The following is a 24,586-nucleotide window of genomic DNA, read 5'->3' as shown; positions in this document are numbered from 1 at the left end:
TGAGTAAGCAGGCATTTCCAAAACTTCTCCTTATTCTCAAATGCATGCAGAACAGAACCCATACAGGGGGAGGGAGAGAGAAATAAGGTAATGCTTACTGGATGACATTCTTATAGAGACTCCACCTCCCTTTTAAAAGATCTTTAAACTTATAGGTCCTTGGACATGCGAGTGAAACACTCAGTCATGATCAATATAAATGGATCATAAGCACTATTGGATCCTCTAGCAGCAAACTCTCTGAGTGGCAGAGTAAATAGACCCCCAAATGCTACCATTATTATTCTCAAATGCATCCTTAGGACCACAGCCTCTTCCTCAACATTTGCCATCTGGTTCACATTTTAAGAGCATACAATGCACAGAGCCCTGATCCAGCACTGCTCATATGCAGCCCTAATTAGAAAGGCACTAATCAGGATAGGACGATTCTGGGGTTGCGGCGCTCATCTCACTTTATTGGCCGACAGAGCCAGTGTACAGCTTTCGGGTCGTCCGCGACTGGACCTAACGATCAGGGGTCCCTTTACCTTTAATCAGGATAGGCTTGAGCACAAACTACAAAAACTACTCATAGTATTTGCTGGCATATATCAGGGACTTCAGGGCTTGAACAAGTAATCACATGCCTTCAGACTGGCATCTCAAGCTGTCAGAGGGACATAGCTCAGTGGCAGAGGACATGTTTTGCATGCCAAAGGCTCCTGCCTGAAACCTTAGAGAGAGGCTGCCTGTCAGTGAGTAGAAAATACAAAACTAGGAGGAACAGTGGTCTGATTCATTATAAGGCAACTTATTTCACTCCTGTTTAAGCAGCAGGGCCTTTTAGAGAAGCTTGATGTGCAGACATTAGCAGATACTAAAGTTTATCACTGCACTGTGAAAAGCTTCACCTGCTGATTTCTGTAGCTCAAAAAGCTATTAAAAGAACAACAGTAGGGCAAGGCGGTTTCTTTTTGGTCACTTGGCAACTCTACTAATATGCATGTTAATGAACAAAATGGGACCCTGTGGGCTGAAGGCTCACAACCATCTTCAGTTGGTATGACATTTCAGGATAGGCCAATCCTGTTATAGGATCCCGCCATCTGACCTTGCATGGTCTGCCTCTTACACATGAGCCTCCAGTCCATGATGTCAAACCACTTGGCTTGAGAATACACTTGTCAGGTCCATACTCAGCAAGGCCTTGGGAACCCAGTCAAGCCAATGGAGACATACTCTTAAATATCTCTTGGCCATTTGCAAGCAATACTGGCAGTCCAACCTATACACATCTACCCCAAAGAAAGTCCCAATACAAGGGTGCCAAGAAGGGGACAAAGGGAAAAAACTGGGCCTACAGAGTTGAGAGCATTGGTTCAGCCATCTGATGAAGATGAATAAACCATTGTAATATGCACTCACTTACTCAGCAGAATGTATCCAACAAATCTAGACTATGCAGTAATGTGTAAAGAGCTTCAAATTTTAAAGAGTCAAGAAGACTGCGTAACAATAGAAAATATATATACATTGCCTTGAACTAAATGTATTTCTGTAGACACGCATTACTCTATAAATGTTTAGCTGCCTTGGTTACATCTTGGTTACATCAGGTAAGCATCCATTGAGCAAACAGAAACTGGTACAGCTCAGGTAGAGAAGCCATTTTCTAGTGAGAATTCCTGGGATGCATGAATTAGGGTGGTGCTAACAGTGTGCAGCCAGAACCAGAGCCGAAACTGATAGAGCCCATGCCCTCTTGTAGTTCCCAGGACATGTCCCAGCTCCAAACCCCAGCATGACCTCATGCTTCATCTTTGAAATTCAGCACGAGGTCAGGGATCAAATGAAGCATCTCTGCCATCTCCTACCAACCACAGCTGACAAAGGGTAGCAAAGGCAGGCTAGCTTTCTTTGCCTATGCATGTCCCCCGGGGAAGTATTGTGAAAGGTCTGCCAAAGGACAAGTAAGCCTTGAGCACTTTATTATGCTCTCAGCAGAAAGTATGCTTGCTGGCAAACATCTTTTGACAAATTAAATGATAGGCTCCCCAAATAAAAACAAGGAAGAAGTCACTCAAGCAGGGATACCTGTTTAAGTATTAGATGATTAATTAATTATAGTAATAAGGAACAATTTGGTTGAATTGCGCAAATGCCTGATAATTTCTCGTCTTAATTTTAGAGATTATAAATCACGTTTATAGATACTGTGAAGATTTGTAATTACCAGAGATTGTAATATATTTATTCTGCATTCAGCAAAATAGGTTAGATGGAAAAGATTAATTGATTAATAAACATGAATGCTGATTCACCAGATAGGCAAATGGCTTGTCTGTTTAGTGAATTAGTATTCATGGTTATTAGTCAATGTATCTTCATTAAATACTCTGTACCAAAGTACACATCTGTTTTGTCAATATTCCATGTACTTAAATGCACTATGTTACCTACTGACAAAATAAGGGGGTGCAGGAGGGGACCCCTAAAACCTTTTATGCCCCAGGTTACGGTTCTACAGCCCTCTCCCAATGGAGCTTACTCCCAGCTAAACATGTACAGGATAGCAGCCTTACAGTAAGATGTCCAAATTTTCTGGGGACAGTCCCCGGATTTACAAACCAGTCCTCTGACAAAATCCATCTATTTAGTAGGAAGTTGAAAAGTGTCCGCGGATTCGACACCAGGGGGCGCATTGGAAGATGGCCGACAATAACATCTCTCCAACCCACACGAAGTAATTAAGAGGCTGCTATGGGAGTATGTAGCCTCCCTTGCCCCCCCCAGGGGATGCGGGGGACTGCCTTGCCAGCTGTGTCCATAATTCACCCCCGGATTCGAAAGAAGGGGGTGTGGACACTTGGCACGAAGCCCTCGAGTGAGATTGGCTCTCCCTGACGCTGTCTCTAATCAGCGCACGGGTTCGCATTAGCTTGAAATATATAATTGGAAATATATAATTGGAAAGAAGCTAATGCACATACATCAAGTAAAGACTGCTGATTAATGGGATCTCTGTGAGCGGAGCAACGGGTTGGACAAATAAATCAAGTGAAGAATCATCATTAAAAGACTGGTATGTCGGAGTGAAATGGAAAGGGGGGGAGGAAAAAACTTTTCTTTTTTTGCCTTATGTGAGTACCAATAACCCTCCCCTCCAGAGAGAAGAATCATTGCGATTATTAGTCACAAGCAGGAGACCAAGAACTGTGTGGGAATGAATTACTGATTAAAGAGAGAACTGGTGGAAACATCCGGGAATGGAAGGAAAGTTTTATGACGCAGTTATAAATGGAATTTCATGAATACAGGCTTGCCTAAGGAGGACGAGGGGGAGGAGGACATGGGTCATTGGAATGTGAATGTATGGTTATCGGAACATTATCTTGACCTGGCAGGGCCCTCTGAGATATAGATTGGCAAGCCTGTGAATCAACGGACAGACTGTGGGAATGTTATTAATGGAGGTGTGGAAATGGTGTCTGTCCTTTATGTGATATGATTTTTGGAGAGTGTAAAACCCACACAGGAGATGTTTGTCTTTCACCCGCTTGTGAAGATTATCAGAGATCACAAAGAAAGGAATATATGATAACAATAAGAAGATGAAGAAAATAACAAAAAGACTATCTGGACAGAACTGAATAGAACTGTTTAATCAAAGCAGCAGCAAGAGTGATGTTTGGACCCCTTTCGGAGCTTGAAGTATGGGTACCCCCAACAAAAACTTTAAAAATTTGGCTGTATAATTTGGAATTAATGTGATTTGATTGGCCTGTTAATAAAAATTATTAAAAAAGAAAAAAGAAAAGTGTCCCCGGATTCATTGAAAAAAATCTGGTAACCTTACCTTACAGCACATTTCGAGCCATGTTTACTTGGATGCCCCACTGTATTCAATGTGTTTACTCCTAGGTGAGTACCACCAAGAAATCCTGAAGAGTCACTGGCAGTGTTAGAAACTGAGATATGAAAGCTAGGAGCTAAATGGCACATTAAACCTGAGTTATGGGCACCGCAATGGAGTGTCTAGCTGTGTTTTCTTTATAACAAGAATACAAAGCTGAAAATGAATGAACTGCAGCTAAAATCTTATGTTCACTTTTCACATGGTCTAGTCCTCATCTAAAGACTGCAAAAAACAAAGCCATACTCCCCCTGCCCGCCTCCCTAATATTCTTATGAGGGTCTCTTTGTTGGTTTGCAAGCCCCCTCCACAGAGGCTGGCCCCTCTCACTGTCCTCGGAGCTTGCTTACCGGTAACCTCCTCTGGCTGATATCTCGGACAGACCAGGGAGATTTTGATAGGCGACATTTTCCCAAGCGTGGGTAAAATGCACAACCCCTCTCCTCCTGCTTCCGCAGGGGAAAGAAAATAAGTCAGAAATCTATTTACATGATGTTTATTTCTGACATTACAGCACTAGAGAAAAACACTTCCTTTCTGTTCAGTTCTTCTAGCACATCTGACAAACTTCCTGAACACGCGCACACAGAAGGTTTCAAGTTACACTCTTCACAAAGACTTATCCAGCCTGTGAACGTCCTGGGAAATTCTTCTTTCCCACAGATAGGTGCATCATGTGATGTCAACAATCTGGCTGTCTGCAGAGGTGATGTTTCCATATACTGACACTCTTCTCCAGTCTTCAGAGAGTGGCTGGAAGTGGGGGGGGGGTGGCAGAAAAAGGTCCTCCTTTTCTTCCAGCAGTTGCAGTTTTAATCTGAAACCTTAGGCTCAGTACTGCGCCCAGAACTCAAAAACTGCTCACATTAATGAAATTCTCTGTCGCAAAACGCACCTAGAACAATGGGAGTTTCGAACGCTGGTCACTGCCAGTCATTGTAGACAATACTAAGCTAGATGTACCAGTGACCTAACCCAACTTCCTATGCTCCTACATTCTAATCCCTTGGAGGTAGCCGAAAGTTGTCATATTTCTCCTGCATCTTAATTCCCAGGATAAAGAAATCCAGTTTCTTCATCTTACCTCTCACAGAAATCTACTTCTTTGATTCTGTTATCAATTTCGGTAGCTGCCCTTTGAATCTGCTCCAGCCACATCATAATGAAGCTTGTGATTACCTTTGAATGTGTCTGGATCTCCTCCAGGACATAAAACACGTTTCAAATTAAGATTCCTATATGAAGTGAGCTCAGCACAAATATGAGGTCTCGATGAAACATGAGAGCGCCTCCATTTTCATTCAATTACACAGAATGTAAAAATGTGATCACCGTGGGATTCCTATTCATAGGGTTAATGGTGGCATAAATCATCAGCTGGAAGCTGGTAGGAGAACAGGGAAGAGAATCAAAGGGGAAGAGGGAAATCCTACAGCAACAGCAGGCAGGAGCACAAGGAGGCAGCCTACGAGTTTGGTGTTGGTTCGGATCTGATTTTTGGGATGCAAATGATCTTTCTAAATTACATCCCTTCTTGTGCCAAGATTACCTTGGCACCAGTGCACCTTGAGCCTGATAATAATGAAAGCCAGTCCTTGTCTGGCCCTGCTCTCCCTGGGTCTTTCAAATAACAACAAATCAGAGTTAACTAGAGCATGCTGGTGATAGATTAGTTGCTAAACTAAATGGTCTAGGGACCCCCAAAATAAGGTCCAGACGTACACTCAGTATAATTAAAGCACTGTAGACAGCCAAGGCAACTCACATACCATATTGGATGCTATTTGTTTTGATACCAGTTAGAATGGTGACACAGAATCAGCTTCGCCGGCACTATTAATTTTCTGGTTCCAGAGGGTCAGATGTGTAATCGTGGATAATACAACACTCTGCACTTGCAGATGTCACTACTCCGGCAGAATGGCTTTTTGTAATGAACTGCTCTCCTTTTTCCACCAGGAGATGTTGGAGAGAGTCTTTCAATGTCTTTCCCCCAAAGCCATTACATTGAAGAGAGAATTTCCACAAGAGAGGAAAGGAGAAACAAATCCACAGATGAGTAGCTGAGTAAACAAAGCATTAGTAAATCTAACCATTTTCAAAGACATGGTTGTGCTTCCTGTTGGGGGAAAAGTATAAGCAAAAACATTTCCTTGTAATAAATTTAATTCATGGACCTGCTAGAGTGAGAAGTCTACAGATAAAGGGTGGATCCTGACAATATATATCTGCCTGCTAGGGCTTGCTGCGGCCTGGCACCAGCCGCTAGCATGGCAAGCACAAACCATAACTTGCAGCTTCAGATGTAATGGCAAACTATGGTTTGTTTGAACTTTGAAATTAGAGAAGGACTCAGAATATGGGGGTGGGGGTGGAAAGCGCAAGCCTGAAACTCAGACCCAACAGCGAAACTCTGGCATGACTAGACCACTGACATTACGTGACAACATGCCACTGACTTGCAATTCAGAAGAAAGTATCTCTTGTTTAAGCTTACCTCCGAGAGAAGTTAAACTAAGCTGTTTTTGTTAACACCTCAAAGTCAACACCAGGTATGGTTCCACATTTTAATGTTGTTATTTTAATTTTGTTTTTAAGTTGTAATCATTCAATTTGTTTTTATTATTGCTTGTAAGCCGCTCTGAGCCCGGCCTTGGCTGGGGAGGGCGGGGTATAAATAATAATAATAATAATTATTATTATTATTATTATTATTATTATTATTATTATTATTATTATGTCATCATTCTTTCATCACTTACGTGTCATAATGCTGCACTGCTGCTGCCTACGTTCTCTAAGCACAACGTATTACATCTTAGCTTTGTCCAGTATTTATCAAATTGTTCTGAACTCCTTTAACTTGCTCTTTGTTGACAGTCTCACCTGTTGTTCATCTCCTTCAGCCTAAATGCTTTCCTCCCATTCTCACCTTAGGTGTTTACCCTGGCTTCAGCTCAATTTTACCTACTCCAACTCTCCGTATTTCTGAGCAAAAAAGTATTGATGATTACTATTAAGTTAACCATTATTACCAGGCTACGGGTGTCATATTAAGCATCAGTGGAACTCATGAAATGAATAACTATGTTTCCTAACAGACAGTTTTTGTGGCAAGTGACACTGGGCATAACTTGTTGGTGCTTTTTTCTACTCCACTTCTTCTTACAACTGGGTGAATTTTTTTTCTGTTTAGCCAAACATTTTTAGAGAATTAATTTGATTCAGTGTTGGTAATTTGTTCTGGCGTTCACGATTTTATAATTTTATGATGTTTTAAGGATTTTACTGTACAGTGCCATGAAAAACAACCCTGAAATGAAATCCTCTTATAAATAAATAAAACCTGGCTGTTTGGCTGCTGTGAGGCATTGGCTGCCACAGGGAAGGAAGTTCTCTGGATGTGAATACTGGGGTCCTCCAACTCCTGAGCTGCTTGTTACACACACACACACACACACACACAGTGTGTGTGTGTGTGTGTGTGTGTGTGTGCGCGCGCGCGTGCGTGCGTGTGTAACAGGGGTGCCAACTTGAATAAAATACTGTGGAGCCCAGGTAAGCCCTGCCACGCATAATTGATTACATGATGCAGTACACACATACCATTTCAGGGGGAATGCCTATCAACTTTGTGGGGGCCCAGCCCCCTCAAATATTTTATTGTGGGGGGAGCAAAGCCCCCACAGCCCCTACGTGTTGGCTCCTATGATATATATCCAGTGCTTTTTTCCTTAAAAATGTTTGGGGTACTCTCATTTTCCTACTCACATTGAAATACTGCCCCTCAATGAGGCTAAACTTAGATTCACAAAAGGTTTAGGGGTATGCGTACCCCTGTGTACCCCCAGAAAAAGCACTGTATATATCAACCATCATCCAAACAAAAACCAAATAAATAAGGGTACCCAAGACTGCCATGATGTAAGATCTAAATAGCAGCCAAGCAGCTTACTCTCATATTTAAAAGAAAGGAGGATTTAAACCTCGAAATAAGTGCCTGCTTCCCAAATTTATCAGTGCAGCTCCTTCTTCATGTAAATTGGGTAGGCGACAGATAGTGTTATCCCTAATCCAGTCGGCCTTCTGCCAGCAGAGCCATATTTGATGTATTAGATTAGCTATAAAAGCAGCAGCTGCTCATTCTGATTTGTGGCAAGGGAAACTGAAGAGCTTTTGGCATAGACAGGAGAAGGCCCTTAAATAAAGCTCTTGTGGAGGTGAATTTAGGAAAGGGCTCACATCTGTTCTTACTTTGTGCGAATTTGTCCATGCTGTTTCACCAGAAAGTGCCAGAGCAACAAGGTGATGTTTTCAAGTAGCTGAGTGTAGACAGAAAGATTAATCGAAGAGGCTTTATCTTTAGGAGTACTCAGTGGGGGCTCTGTTCGGCTCACAGAGAATGCAGGGGCGCTCATTACCATTTCATCGTCTCTTCTCACTGCCTATAGTCTTTGGTCCATACTTTAATCACTGTAATTATCTATTTTATCATCCTGTGTACCAGTTTCTGTTGGGCAATTAGCACAGAAGCATATCCTCCATACGCAGATCTCTCCCCTCAGCCGCCTCTACAGTAGCCTCTTGGCAAATAGGAGGTGCTGCTGCTGGTCTCCTCCCACCACTAGGGAGAAAATGATGGGAGCTGCCGTCTGGGGCCTCCTGGGCTCTGAACCTGCCCAATGTGATTCCCCACCCCACAACAGCCTTTGATTCCTCACCTTGTTCCCAATGTAGATTTTTCACGCACCCCTTGTTCCTGATACAGATCTTTATTTCCCTCTTGTTCCGCAACCCATCTTTCTACGCCAGGGGAGGACACCATTTTGTGGTTCACCTTAGGTGCCAAAATGTCTTGGGCTGGCCTTGGGGTGTGCACTGGAGCAAAGATCACTGTAGCTAGTATATCTGATTCAGAGGAAGGAACAGGTTCTCTCTCCCTCCCCACCTTTAAAATGGACAGAATTCTCCTAGTGAATACCATCCTCTATTGCAGTTAGTGGCAAAGTCCTTTGGTGGGGAGGAGTTACTAGGCAGAGTCTGGGATTGGACTTTTCCTGTTGAATGTGCATATGGTATTCCCTACTAGCTCTGCCTCTGTGCAGCCTGCCTATGTAACCAAAAGAGTGACAGCACAAGAAGCCAATTGCCATCAATGGTCATTGCAAATTGTGTGCAATTTTCACTATACAATCTTAATTCTCCTAGTGAATACCATCCTCTATTGCAGTTAGTGGCAAAGTCCTTTGGTGGGGAGGAGTTACTAGGCAGAGTCTGGGATTGGACTTTTCCTGTTGAATGTGCATATGGTATTCCCTACTAGCTCTGCCTCTGTGCAGCCTGCCTATGTAACCAAAAGAGTGACAGCACAAGAAGCCAATTGCCATCAATGGTCATTGCAAATTGTGTGCAATTTTCACTATACAATCTTAATATCAGTGCTTATAGCAATTATCTGATTCATCGTTTACATCCACATTAACTGAAAGATTCACTAACTATACAGTACAGAAAATGCACTGTGCTCACACTACTGCCCTGGAAAGCATGGAAATCGTACATGTTGCCATAATACATAAAAATACATATCAGATATCTTAGCAAGAATCACCATGGCTTGGAGCAATGCACCACGCACTGCAATGACCCTTCCTTATTTCATTAAGTTTGCCATTTTGTATTATTCAATCTATTATGTTCATATGCAGTGCACATCTAATGAGTCCAGTCCATTTTCTCTCAAAATGAAAAATTATATTGACTCCCCTACAATCAATGACCCCATTGCGCCTTGGAGCATATTGAAACCAAATTGGATCCTTAGCACAAAGACTAAGTGTTGATGCTGAAGTATAAGGAGAGGGAACACAGAGGCTGTTTTGTGGGTGGGGGGAAAAGTCATACTATTAATATTCGATAACTTGGGATTAGAGCCAGTGAAATTGATTAACAGCTTTTAAAAATGGAGCAGCAAGCACAGCTGGTGCTAAGATATTACAGTGTTTGGCATCGTATAAATAGCCAGACAGACATTCAAGGATCTTTTAACATCTTGGAAAGGGTAAGTATGCCAACAGATAACACCACGTGTGTTTTAAAATTATAGTAGGTATTCTCAAAGCAACTGAAGTCAATTAACCTCTGTTCTTTTCCCCTGCACTTTAAATTTAAAAGAAATGAATGAGTATTTTTTGTTCTCCTTTTACAATTATTAAAAAACCATATCCTGCCGAGATATATAGTACATATGCAATGAGTTTTAGCTCAATGAAAATTTTTATAGCCAAGCTTTAGAGCCCTGAAAATATGAGTTTACTGGGGAAATGCTGACACAACTGTTAAGTGTAATGGAGTGAGCCATGCTGCCGTAATTTCTGATACAATCTTATTGATATGGGTAGTAGGGAGACTAAAGATACTGCCAATCATTTTATAGGCGTGTGTGTGTGATATTACTGTGATATTTGGGAGATTAAATCCTCAGGTGCTTCTTTTTTTCCTGTATTAAGCATTAAAGGCTAAAAAATTCTCTCTCTCTCTCTCTCTCTCTCTCTCTCTCTCTCTGTGTGTGTGTGTGTGTACACACATCTCCCCCGCCCCTATGTTGTGGTGTCATCCTGACAATGACAAAAAAGCAATACATTTTGTGCTACAAGCAAGAAGGAGCAAGTGATAAAATCTTCCTTGGATAATATTTATTTCAAAGATGGCCTGAGCACATGCTGGGATTAAATTGGAAGTGAATTGATTAGAATATAAATATGGCTTCAAAACTGTGTGCTAATATTCAGTTTTATATTCATGAAAATATAAGGGTTGGTGAGGGGAAAAACCCATCTCAAAATTATCCAGAAAGTTTCCACAGTGCAGGATTTTATATATATATATAATGTGTGTGTGTGTGCGCGCGCACGTGCGCAGCAGGGTATCAACTAGCCCTGGGCAATCTTGACAGGCAGCTGCCGAACTAACCTTGATCTTGAAACTTGGCTATCACTCTTCCTTTCTTGAGGCAAAATCAGAAAATTGCCTCAGATCTTCAAACTGCACAGAACTAATGACGAATCCACCAAATCTGAGTCCATATACCATCTACATCTAAGTTTTAAAATGACAAGAGTAGCTGTACTCTGTCACTCATTTCTCTGGTCCAGGGAGATTTGACACTTTCTACTATGCTACGTACTTCAATCATCTTTAAACTATTTGCATCTGAACAGAGATTATTGTTTATAATAGAGCTGCTAACCTGCGACCCATAGCAGGCCCTGAAAAGGTTTTTGTCATTAAAAATAATAATATTGTAATTATTGACTGCCCTTGTGGAGTCTCCACTGTGATGTCATGATGGCAAATGCTTTTTGCCCCCCTTTCCCTTATCCCTTATAAAGCACATTCAACGTTAACTCCTTTCCTTTCATTCCCTTGATCTTGCTTACCATAAACTATGCTTGAACCTTTGTATTACCAGAGTAGCTTTTTATAAACCAAGAAGCTGGCATGGCTAGCTGTCTGAACAGCTGTCTGTGCTTCGATCCACCATTACACAGAGGGTGCATGGAATTCTGGCTGCATTTTCTCCAGTCACAAGGTCAACACCCAAGAAGATGGACATGGAGCTGAGAGAGGGAGGCTGTCTATCTAGCCCTCTCTTTCTGGTCCAGGCCACACCCCTCACCAGCTTTACTTTACATCCTTCTTGAGTGTTTTCCCCTGGTGGGAATGTCTCCTTGAACTCTGATCACGAGCTGCTGGGAATTGTAGCTCTGTGAGGGTTAAACTACAGTTCCCCACTACAATTTTGTATCTCAACTAACAAAACAATATGTTTCGGGTGAGAGTGTTGCCATTATTCCTCCTCCTAGCATTTGCAGAAAATCTGACCACCCCCTTTTTGCCCCCAGCTGCACTTTCTGTGAACCTCATAATGTTTTTTTCTCCTTTCTCATATGAAAACTACCTTCAAAAGACTGGAGAAGTCACAGTCAACAGGGCGCCTGAAATGCTGACTGATTTCAAGCTACTATTTAAATGAAATTAATTCAGGAAGGGGAAACTTGAGGAGTATGTGCTCAGAATTTAAAGGTAAGCCTTTGTTTTCATACCCTTTCTGTCACTATGCACATGCAGAAACACATTTCCAGATACAATTCTGTGACCATTTCTGAACTACATCCAATTGCTTCCTGAAGCCTGAGAGTTAGCCCAGGTACCTGTACATGAAAAGTATTTTAAATCTCCACTCAAAGAGTTATACAATTGCTTGCCCCAAGGAGAGATGGCAAAGACTTGCATTTGAGCAACATTCTTCACAGAATACCAGGCTTGTCAGAGGATTACAGTGTAGCTGAATGATTATAGCTACCTGATGCTTTAAATTTCAGATGCTCCCTTGGTATTCGCCTTCACAACAGTCTGAATTTTCCAGAAGCTTGCTGACATAATTTTGCACGTTATTTGAATGAGAGCTCTCCCGGGAGACTCACAATGAAGAAAGAAACTTTCTCTGCTTCTCATAAATCCTCATTTTTCCCTTATTCCACTTGTGATTTGTTTTTGTTTTGTTTTGCTTTTTTAAAACAAAAAACTGTAAATAGCCCAATTTACACATTATAGTCAGGAATGAGAACAACACATTTAGCAAGAATTGAACCTGAAGAGAAGTAATTAGTGCTGTGATCAAAAATTTCTTCTGCTCCCCCACTCAGGCCGACTATTTTCCATCAATTAAGAAGAAAAGAAATTGCATCAGAAATGAGCAAAGGGGAAATGATTTATTTTTTATACAAAATTCTCATGGGTGGGGGGCGGTGAGGTTTTGTGCTTACCTTACTTTTGAGGTGACTGGAGGGTTTTGTCCTTCCTTTCGTTCTACAAATCACCTCCCCAGTGGGTTGCATTCTGCAGCCTCCCTGCATGCCCATGCTTCTTGAAAGCTCCATGGTATCCTTTGCTGCCCTTGCTTGTAAGCGTAGGAATGCAGGGACACTGCAGACTGTGCACCTGACAGCTCTTCGTTGATACTTTTTAAAAGTAAAATCTCTCTACTTTTAAATAGATCTTTCTAGAAAGACTTTTCAGAGGTAAAAGGAAGGACTTCCTTAATAGGAAGATCAGAGAGTTCTGACAAAAACAAAAATGGGAGTGGAAATGGTTGACGATCACTTATTTGTCCCATGCCTCAAAGGGAAATAAATCCATTGAATACAGTCAGTATAAATAAAACTGCCATTGTTGCATTCAGTCCACAAATGATACATTTTTCTTGACCAATTTTCAGTGTCTTTTCTTGTACACTGAAATAAATGTGCTGGAATGACATTGTTGGCATTTGTCTGTCTCGAAAGGCAACGGAGTGTGCCTCCAGGGCTGAAGTCAAACTGCTGAGTTAGCAGCACCAAATTGACCCCACTGGGATGCAAGCCTGGGTAGTGTGTATGGAGGTCCTGGGCCACCCAGATGACAAGACCACCCCCCTCTTGGCCTTGCTGATGTAGCCCAAAGGAAAGTAGAGTAATATGCTTAGCACCAGCTTGGCTGCAGGAGTTGCCGGAAGAAGGTGTACAAGGCACCATTCAAGTGTCCTAGGGACGCCACTCTGGATTTGTCTAAGGTTTACTCCTTAGCTTCTTCTTCTCCAGAAGATGCTCTGCAAGGCACTGGAGGTTTGGGACCAAAGTTTTCCCTCTCCTAGATGGGCCACTTTCCCAGGTTGATGAGCCCATCTGCCCCTCACTTTCCTCTACAGCACATGCAGTTGGACCCACTATTGGTCATGTCCGCTCAATCTGCCGGAGTCTGACTTTGTGTGCAGGGGAAATCTCTACCTCCCCGAGGGTTGACACCCATCGGCTACACTCACCTGGTTCAGTCAGCCAGTCAGAAAACCATTTCTAGGGTGTGGCCACTGTCATATTCTGACAGATTTGCGGAGGCACAGGTGAGGGGATAATATAATGGCAACGTAATTACTTAAGTCAATTACATTCCCACCGCTCCTCTGCATCCAGCCAGTCCATGACAGCCTTCCATCAGAGGACTGGGGAATGTAGAATGGGGAAGAAAAGTTTCCACACCACCCTTGGCCATCTCACAAAAATAAGACAAGCTCAATCATCATTTCCCCCCAACTCTAAAGAAATTGTTAAGGGCCTTGAGAAGGAGAAAGAAAAATTGGGGCCTTTTTATAGGGTAAGTTTTCAAGGAATTGTACTGCAGCTATCAGCACAGAACTAGAAATAACTAGAAATAGGCAACTATTTCTAGAACTTTCATTAAAATAGATGAGTATTTCATTACCAGCTTTACTGGAGAATAGGTATCTGCTCACATAATTTTGTCAGGAACTGTTCATGTCTACACTTGGGGGGGGGGGGGGAGAGGTCTTATGCAATCCATTTGCTTCCAATTCTGATGCTGCCCCTAGACAGCCATTATCCTTTGTGCCCATCACAACCACCAGGTACCATAACAAAGATTTCATATTCTTAAAAGCAAAGTAAAAGTCATGGGAGCTGAACAGCTGTCTGTTTCTGATTAGAGTATAGCTTCAGGGGATTTCTAGTGGGCAAACAGACAAGAGGGAGAGTTAAAGTCTTTCCCCACAGCGCTACAGCCCTGATCTGATTCCCCTCCCCACAGGGCTGCTATTATTATTTTTCGAAATGTGAGTGATCTTGATCTTGTGCATCTTTAGCTTTGCTTCTCCTTTTGTCCTTAATAAGCTACTCATTCAAACCATTTTTTTGCCCAGCTACAGGCCTACATGACAGAAAGTGTTGACTTCCAATCTTGGCAAGAGGTTTCTTCCTCCTAGCAGATGGCTTAGGTGATCAAAGTAGATTCTCTTAAGGCACTGATATGTCTGCTCTCAATACCTGCCAGGACAGCTGGATCAAAACTGTTTTAACTGGCAACCTGTACTTGTGTCACTACTACATTCATGCATACCACATGTAGAGTGTTTGCTTCTAACTCTACAGGACAGTTAGCGCAAAAAAAGTAAAAAAAAAAGTTAAAAAAACACACACCAGCACACATAGAAAATGCTGTGTGAAGTTTGAAGGGGATGAAGCAGTCTTCCTGCTGGGAGATGGCTGAGAGCGCTGTCAGCCTGTGGCAAGGTTTCTATTTCTGTGTCTGTCAAAAAGACTTCTGAGAGTGAAAAGCAATGACATAAGATTTCTTCAGTGTTTATTCGTTCTGTTAGGGTAGTTTTCTGTGGAATTAAATTAGTAAAACTTAATTCACGATTCTGTGTGAACACCTACAAAATGGATCAGGATTTGCTAAGTGGTTCCTCCCTCTGGTTCATGGGAGCACTCATCCTGCACAAAAGGGTGGGGGGATACCATGACCTTCAGTGAGGTGTTGGATAGTTTTATCTGTCTAAGCAATACTGTCCATAATCAGGCAGGTCCCTTGTCATATACTGTCCAGGCATCTCCTGATATGATGTGGGGCCATTGCATTGATCAGCTGCAAACTCAGAGGTGACACTAACAAAGGCTGCTGAAATAACATCCAAAACAGTCTGTGTTATCTCCATCACTACAAGGAGAAGCTGACACCACCATGGACCACAAAGCGGTTTTGTTGAACACCCAATTTCCTCTAATGTGCCACAGCTAGAGGGCTGCGCAGACCCTGGCAGACTACAAAGCAGTGTGCAGGAAGAGGACCAGCACTATCCAGAACAAAAATGCATGCAAGCTGGGAGACTTGATTTGTGCTCCTGCACCTCTGTGGTTATTCATCAATACTTTCAGATACAATTTTGTTTCTAGTGTTCAATCTTGAAGGAAGGGTAATCTAAGCAAATCTGCACTTAATATCAGGTTGTGTTGAACCTACTGTTCTATTGTTATCTTCTAGTTTTAAACGGTATGCTTCTTACTGAATGAAAACCCTCAGTTGTGAACCCAGCTCTCTCTCTGTGTGTGTATCTGTTTAGAGCATGGGTAGGCAAACTAAGGTCCGGGGGCTGGATCCAGCCCAATCACCTTCTAAATCCAGCCCTTGGATGGTCCAGGAATCAATGTGTTTTTACATGAGTAGAATGTGTCCTTTTATTTAAAATGCATCTCTCGGTTGTTTGTGGAGCACAGGAATTTGTTCATTTCCCCCCTTCAAAATATAGTCCACCCCCCCAAAAGGTCTGAGGGACAGTGGACCGGCCCCCTGCTGGAAAAGTTTGCTGACCCCTGGTTTAGAGTTACTGTTAACAAATATCTTATCATAGGGCCTTCTTAATACTTGGTGGCCATGGTTGTCTTTCTTTCTTCCAGCCTGAACGCGTGAGAAGAGATTCATGTGGAAGGGGTTTTTTGGGGGGTGGGGAAGGGAGGCGCTACCCTTGCCATGAATGTCCCAATATGTATGGGAAGTTCAGAAGGGGGCTTGGAAGCAAATTCACATGAACACCCTTAGAAGTCTCCTTGCAGTCAGGAACTCCCTCTTCCTTGCTTTACCTCACTACACTCAGCTGCTATGAGCAATTTAGCCTTGCTAACTTCCAAGAGGTTGGCTGGAAGGGAAGCAGCTTAAAGCAGGCAAGATAAGGCAGCGAAGATGTGATGGCTTGTGAATGCCTCTGCTCACTCAGAGATACATATATACAGTCTTTATTTTACATATGTACAAGCAGCACGTTACAATCATGCATCCGAATCCTCCGGCTCAGATTCTGGGAGTGGCTTATGTCTGCCCCTTCTCCAACAGAAAAGGTGGGGAAGTTTCACATGATGTCTCTCCCCCATCCTCTTTAACACTCTCTTTGGCAGACGGAATAGGCATTGTTTCACTGTCTGTGCCAAAACTTCCTGTGCGGTGTTGAGGCTCTGGTTCAACATCTGTGAACTGTCCCGCCTCCTGGCTTTCCCTTCTTTCCTCAATCACCACTTCCTGCCTCCCTTCCTCTGCCTGTCTCTGCTCCTCCCCTTCATTCTCTGGCAATACCATGACAGAAGGGGACAGATTTTGCTCCCCTCTTCCATGTGTTCCTTTATGTATGAAAAGTCTCTCCTCCCACTTTGTTTCCAAAATGGCATCAGCACAGCTGGATTAATTTCAGGAGAGGTTAGTTTGTTTCTGTTTAATATGAGAAGTGGGATATTGAGCAGAGACAAGCAGTGACAAGGCATGGAATGAGCAGCAAAATAAGCTATGTCAGTGACTTAATATCGAAACAATGAATTAGTGAGATGCATCTTTAGACCCTACGTATAAGAGTACCCAGACTACCAATTTTATAAAGGAAAGGAAAGACACAAAAAGGGTTCTGTGCATAAAGGGGACAAATGGCAGCCACTGCCTTGCAAATCATCACCACATATGGTGGAAGACTTTTTTTTAAAAAAACACCTCTCAGTCTACTTTGTGTCATTCTAAATATGGCCTAAACAAAACTGAAACCTAAGCCAGAATGGAAAGGAAAAATAATATTGCTTGCTATAACAATGACTATCTGAAAAAGACCCACCGCAATTACACAGTGAAGGATGTGTGAGGCAGTAAAAGCTTTCCCTGCCCATAAACCTTCGAGCCATAGCCTTCAATATTTATGAGTTCAGGAGCAATGGTTATTGCTATGTGCCATTCTCTTCCATCATGGATAAGCTAATGTATATATCACACTATTTAATAATAATTTCGTTTTATAAGCAGCTTTCCAAGCCACAGCTTACAATTTAATTGCAACTGTGGTCCTGTTCAGTTTGCTTCATTTTAGTACTTGGATTAAACCTGGAATACAGTAGAATAGATACTGGGGACATTACACAAAAAGTTTACTTTTATGCTTTTTGTTTTGCTGCTTATAGACCCAATGTGTTTTTAGCTAAATTGAATGAACCTGTTATGCTAATCCACAGTGCAACCTGATGTATGCACCATCAATCCACAGTGCAACTCAGAATTGTGCACCATCAAGTAGAATGGACCTCACTCCCTAGAAAGTGTGTATTAAAACAAATAAATGGTCCAGAGAATGAGGCATCTCATAAATCTCTCTCTGTGTAACTGAGCAAGCCCTAAACCTGGTTAGTATTTGGGTAGGAGACATTCATTAGGGAATCCCATGTATGCCACTCTGATGTCCTTGCGGAAACATTGTACAGTGGTACCTCGGGTTAAGAACTTAATTCATCTTGGAGGTCCATTCTTAACCTGAAACTGTTCTTAACTTGAGGTACCCACTGCCGCCACCCAATTTCTGTTCTCATCCTGAAGCAAAGTTCTTAACCCGAGGTAATATTTCTGGGTTAGCGGAGTCTGTAACCTGAAGCGTCTCTAACCTGAAGTGTCTGTAACCCGAGGTACCACTGTAATAAGAGAGATACTTCACACAAGCACACCCTACTGATTAGAAACAGAAGTCAATTACTGAATATAAAAATATTCACTCATTTGAATCTGTCGCCTGATATGGATTCCAAATAGACAGCTTGTTCCCTTCTCCCTTTACTTCTAATAATAAATTGCAAGACCAGACCAGTATGTAGTTTATTATTTTTATCATTCAGAAACTATAGCTTTGTAGGTTACCTCGGTTACAACATGGTACTGATAATGGGTTTGATCCCCATAGGGGGGTGTATTCCTGCAATGCAGGGGGGTTTGGTCTATGTTGCACGATACCTTTATAGTTAAATACCAATTTATCAGAAACATGGGGATGCCAATGAAATTCTTTTCCCATTGTCAAATCCTTCTCTCTTGTAACATATAGAAACACTTACCCAGCCAAAATAATTGAAAACAGGTCAAAACATTAGCAGGATTCTAAATGCACTTGTAATGTAACAGAAAGTATGGATAATTTGGAAATATGAAAAATTGGAGGAGTATTGATATGCAGTTGAAAACAGAATTAATAGGACCCATGGATGGGATGGGGGGAAGTCAGGAGATTCAGAGTAATCTTGATATGTGGAATTTTTATGATATTATGATGTAACTTTATTTCTTCTCTTTTTTATTTTTCTTTATTTTTCTTTCTTTATTCTTGAAAATCAAATAAAAATATTATTAAAAAAGAAACACTTACCCAGCAATATGGTTTTTACTTTGTGCATTTCTCCAGTCCCACCAGTGACAGTCAGGGATGAACGTAATACTGTAGTCAGTTTCCAGTACATGTCCCTTTCACCTCTGTTCATTCATTAGTTCACTCCATCTTCTTCCTGCCTATTCTGTGATTTAAAATAAAAATAATGCATGTAAATACAAATTTAAATACTTTTTTTAAAAAAACTAGCTCTCAAAGTAATCATTTCTAAATATATTCAATCTCAAAATACACATTTTCAGGGCATTTTATTTTATTTTTAGCTAAGAAGTGCAAAATCTGAAGGATAACTACATTGTTACCTGCACATTATTCCAGGAAGTACAGGTCAGTTCACAATCAGAATTTGGAAAAATAATAATTAATCAAGCATCCCTAGTGGCAGTGTATTATATGGAGCAGCAACAGGAAATACAATGTAAGCATGTCATGGCATTTGGTCCCTGTTGGAATATCTTACAGAAGGTCATGGGAAAGCGGAGCACAGAAATGTCAATTTCAGCAGCAAGCCCCATGGTTCCAGAAACATGAGTTCTTAGAAAATTGCAAGCCATCTGCAGCTCTTTGATCCTTACATAAAAGCCCCTGGCCCATTTGGGAGGGAGTGTGGATTAGAAAAGTAATAAATAAATAACAAAAGAAGTGATTCATTTATTGGGCCACTTTTCATATTTATTCCCATCTCCAAACCAATCCAACAAGGAGGCACGCTAGGTAAAATCTGATAAATGTAAACGCTATGTGGTCAGATATATGGATTATTGTGCCTTACAACATGATGCTTCCTACACCCAAAAGATAAGAAAAGAACGTGTTTTCAGAATATATTCTGAATATATACAGATGGTCAAACATAACTATAATGAGAGCTGCCAAATGACTGAGCAATTTTTAGCTTACTAATGTTCTTCCCTTTTGTCAATTAATAGATTACATTTAAACAGACATCAGTATAAATACCCTTTTCAGAAAACCCCTTTCAGAGGGTGAGAGCAGTGTGCTTTAAGTCATTTTATTTTGATTTGTCATCAATGTGATACTTTGCATTGCTTAACTTGGTTAATTGATTGCATTATGTTTCAATGTGGCATTGTAAGAAATAGTGGGATGAATTAATTTTTAAAAGAATATGAAACTATCTTTATTTATATATATTTCATTTCTATTATAAGAACATATCAGGGTCAAAATATCCTAAGCAATTAATTAAATGTACCCTTAACGCACAGCAGCGCTGTTTAAAATTTGCCATTCTTGATTAAAAGTGGTCTGTACCAATCATCAACTAAAGTTTAGTTGATGAATCTACCAGTTAAACCAAAGATAAGCTGCAGTCCTAAAAGTAACCAGATGTAAATGGGACACTCCTGTTGTCTCAGTGCTTGCTTAGCTAAGCACTGTGAATACCACAACATGCCCCAGATGTTAAGAACACAAATTGCCATCAAGGATTTATCTTGAAACAGCCATAGAGGTTTACTTCATTCTTTCCAAAGAGAGAAGAGCAGAGGAAACTGTGTAGTTGTTCCAAAAATTTCTCATGTTCCTTTCTATTGTATTCCATTAATTAACGAGGAATGGAAACTGCATTCAAAAGTTATCAAAGGAGAAAGAAATTTCAGTGAAATTCTTACGGGTGCATCAGTTCTTATACAGTGGTACCTCAGGTTAAGTACTTAATTCGTTCCGGAGGTCCGTTCTTAACCTGAAACTGTTCTTAACCTGAAGCACCACTTTAACTAATGGGGCCTCCCGCTGCCGCTGCACCGCTGGAGCACGATTTCTGTTCTTATCCTGAAGCAAAGTTCTTAACCTGAAGCACTATTTCTGTGTTAGCGGAGTCTGTAACCTGAAGCGTATGTAACCTGAAGCGTATGTAACCTGAGGTACCACTGTACAGGGTTTCCACCATGCTTACTTAATTTTCAGGAGGACGAGGAATGTTTGAATGGTCCTTTCATTCTACAATTCTTTCACAAGTGGTCTGCACTCTGCATCATTCCTGAACACCTGCAATTCAATTAAAGCCCAGGGGAATACATTATGAAGTGTTTCCTCCGATGGGGCATTCCCAGTTCAAGGAGGATGAACAGACAGGGAGACCGCAAGGTGCTGGAGTATGTTTAGCAGAACGCAAAACATGCATACTACCTTTGACCATGAAAAACAAAAGCATCTTTCGTGGGGGAGAAAAGCTTTTGAGAAACTGGAGGACAGATTTTGGCGTTCTTCCATGCAATAAGGGCAAGTCTCCCACAGGGATTTCTGCACAAGAACAAGGGGAATCAACTAAGCAGTTCCATGACTGTAAGCTGTGCAAGAGATTCCCCCCCCCCCCTACGTTCTGGATGTTTTTCCAACCAGTTGGGTAGGGTGGAAATGCTACATTAGCTTCCCAGTTTGTGCTTGAACTGCACTGGTCAACCCACACCCCTCTTCCTCCCAGTAAGCAACTGTGACCCACTTGCCAGGAAGCTAGCATAGTGGCTCTTTCGCACCTCGTGCACGGCTTCTGGACTAGATGGGGTTTTGCAATTAATCCAGGAGCTCTTAATTTTTATGTTCACTTGCTATGTTTTTATGTTCACATTGTGTTACAGTGGTACCTCGGATTAAGAACTTAATTCGTTCCAGAGGTCCGTTCTTAACCTGAAACTGTTCTTAACCTGAGGTGCCACTTTAGCTAATGGGGCCTCTCGCCGCCGCCACACGATTTCTGTTCTCATCCTGAGGCAAAGTGCTTAACTAGAGGTACTATTTCTGGGTTAGCAGAGTCTGTAACCTGAAGCGTATGTAACCTGAAGCATATGTAACCCGAAGTACCACTGTACATGTAAATCAGTTCCTATTTTCCAACCTTACAAGCATTTCACTTCCTTCCCTATACTGTTGACTGAATGCTTCCTGCTTGAATGCAGGTGATCAGACCAGGCCTTTGTACTCTAGGGTGAATTCTTTCATATCTCTTCTAGAAATGCCAGTCCCAATACATCCAGTAATTGCAATTGGCTTCTTGGCATCTGCCTATTGCCTCCCTTAAAATAAACACTAAAGAATAAAATCTGGAAAAGAAAAATGTTTAAGATATGCATTTTGGAGGTTAGCAAGTAGTTTTCCTTTATGGCTGACCACACAGCTTTTTAAGTGAGCAAAGATTTTGAAGTCTCTTGCTATCTTGACTGTGCAGGCAGTGTAGTTTGCCTAAGGCTACCTTAACCGAATGAACTATCAACTTAATTTCTGCCTTTTTTATAATAAAACCTAATCTCATCAGAATGTAACTGCGTTATATCTATTCTGCAACACATATAGCTGAAAACAGTTACAGCCAATTTCTCCTTGGAAACCAAATGGCACAAAGTATATATTACAAAAGGAAAAATAGGTTGGTAGCTAAGCTCCATATCCCCCCCCTTTCTATATTTACCTCTTTCATTTTTGTTCGATTAATGCAAATTATGAGCTCTTCCTACATAAATAAACAGTTGTTGCTAAGCTATCTATATCTTCTGTGGCTTTCATTTCTATATGAAGGCATTAATTGATCTAAGACAGCTCCTTTTTTTAAAACTAGGATTCAATGTTTAATTATGGGTAGAAGAGAGTGAAAATCCATATGGAAATTCTGATCCCAAATACCTTTCTCCTAAACCCTATTGTGTGGAGCAGTGGCGGACCTTGGGGCCTCAAATTTCAGCGGCAACCTGTGTGGCACTAAAATTCAGCAACCCTCCACCTCTCATCCTCCATTCTAAATCAATAATAGTAACAACAACAACAACAACAACAACAACAACAACAACAACAACAATTTATTATTTGTACCCCGTCCATCTGGCTGGTTTCCCCAGCCACTCTGGGGGGCTTCCACAAAGACCAAAAATACACTAATATGCCATACATTAAAAACTTCCCTGAACAGGGCTGCCTTAAGATGTCTTCTGAATGTCAGGTGGTTGTTTATCTCTTTGACATCTGATGGGAGGGCGTTCCACAGGGCGGGCACCACTACCGAGAAGGCCCTCTGCCTGGTTCCCTGTAGCTTTGCTTCTCGCAATGAGGGAACCGCCAGAAGCCCCTCGGTGCTGGATCTCAGCATCCGGGCAAAACGATGGGGGTGGAGACACTCCTTCAGGTATACTGGGCCGAGGCATCCCTGAGGCTCTGCACCCAGTATGACCGAACTTCTTGTGCTCCTCTATATTCACCTCTGTGTGGTGATTCTCTGCAGCTGCACCATGGCAAAGGCCTGGGATCAGCACCAGAATATCAGAGTTGATTTGTTTTAGACAAATGAACAGTTGAACTAAACATGTAGGGAGAAATGGTGACCAGGCCAGCTATCTCTACAGCAGTGTCCTTTAGCATCTTTAATATAAGCATGAAGCAGAATCTAGAAGGAGTTAGCTGCACTGGAATATATGTGACAAGCACGCCTAAGTACTCTGGATTGCATTCATGGGCATTACAGTGGTACCTCGGGTTAAGAACTTAATTCGTTCCGGAGGTCCATTCTTAACCTGAAACTGTTCTTAACCTGAGGTACCACTTTAGCTAATGGGGCCTCCCGCTGCCACCGTGTCACCACCGCATGATTTCTGTTCTCATCCTGAGGTAAAGTTCTTAACCTGAGGTATTATATCTGGGTTAGCGGAGTCTGTAACCTGAAGCGTATGTAACCCGAGGTACCACTGTACTATTATAAGAACATAAGAGCCTGCTGGAACAGGCCAGTGGCCTATCTAGTCCAGCACCCTGTTCTCACAGTGGCTGAACCACAAGCAGGATTCAAGCACAAGAGCCAACATGCGTTTTCCAACAACTGGTATTTAGAAGCATTGCTGCCTTCAACTGTGGAGGCAGAGAGCAGCCATTATGGCTAGTTTATCAGGTGCAATCACTAAAGTAATAACTCACATTCAGAAATATTGAATGTGGATAAAGTAGAAACGCAGGGGATGTGCTTCCAGGCTCACTATTTTTGAGTGGGATTCAATCCCATGCTGGCAAATTCGGGAGGCACAATTATATTTGATTGGGAGTTCTTGCACAACAAACCTACTGGAAAGTGTGGGATAACATTTGCTTTGACACATCATCAAACCTCACCAGAAATAAACCAGAATGAATGCCAATCTCATCTAATCTCCTTGCAATCAAATCAGGATGAGTGCTCAATAAACAGGTCATCTGAAGGTACCCCCAGAAAGAAACATAACACAACTATGCCTTCTCCTCAGTTTACCCTTGTGAAAAATGTCACCAATATCAGAGATATCAGAAAAAATATCCTCTCTCCACTTAAGTGTATAAAAGAAGCTCAAATATTAGGCCTTTTCAGATATAACGCTTAACCAAAACTTGATTCAAGTCCAGATTCTTATCGTCTCAGCAGAACTCAAATGACAAATTTATGCCTCTTTGTCTAATGGGTGTGAGAGGCTGCCAGAATTTTGCTAGGGAACCTTTGAGTTAGATACATTTGCAAACAATGTATTATATGGAGCAGAAGCTGAGACTAAGGCAGGCTTCTCTCTATAAATCTATATTGTTCCAGGAATGCAACATTTGATTTATACCAGCCAAAGTTCTCATCTAGTAAAGAAAGGGTTTGTTTCTGTAAT

General features: G+C 41.6%; 2 long non-coding RNA genes across 2 annotated transcripts in view; one reads left to right on the top strand and one right to left on the bottom strand.

Moving 5' to 3' along the window:
- The window catches only part of LOC310845410, a 722,498-nt gene that overhangs the window by 558,013 nt on the left and 139,899 nt on the right, over window positions 1–24,586 (bottom strand). Inside the window, exon 3 of the long non-coding RNA XR_014564670.1 lies at window positions 18,942–19,086. This is a non-coding gene — a long non-coding RNA (uncharacterized lncRNA). The remainder of the gene's footprint in view (window positions 1–18,941; window positions 19,087–24,586) is intronic.
- LOC310845421 lies at window positions 6,693–15,815 on the top strand. Its single transcript, XR_014564691.1, has 3 exons — window positions 6,693–6,895; window positions 11,865–11,980; window positions 14,649–15,815. It is a non-coding gene; the product is annotated as an uncharacterized lncRNA (long non-coding RNA).

The sequence above is a fragment of the Podarcis gaigeae genome (assembly GCF_964106915.1).
Source record: "Podarcis gaigeae genome assembly, chromosome: 5".
NCBI lineage: Eukaryota > Metazoa > Chordata > Lepidosauria > Squamata > Lacertidae > Podarcis > Podarcis gaigeae.
Note: the sequence above shows the minus strand (reverse complement) of the source record. Positions and strands in the feature narration are given on the sequence as shown.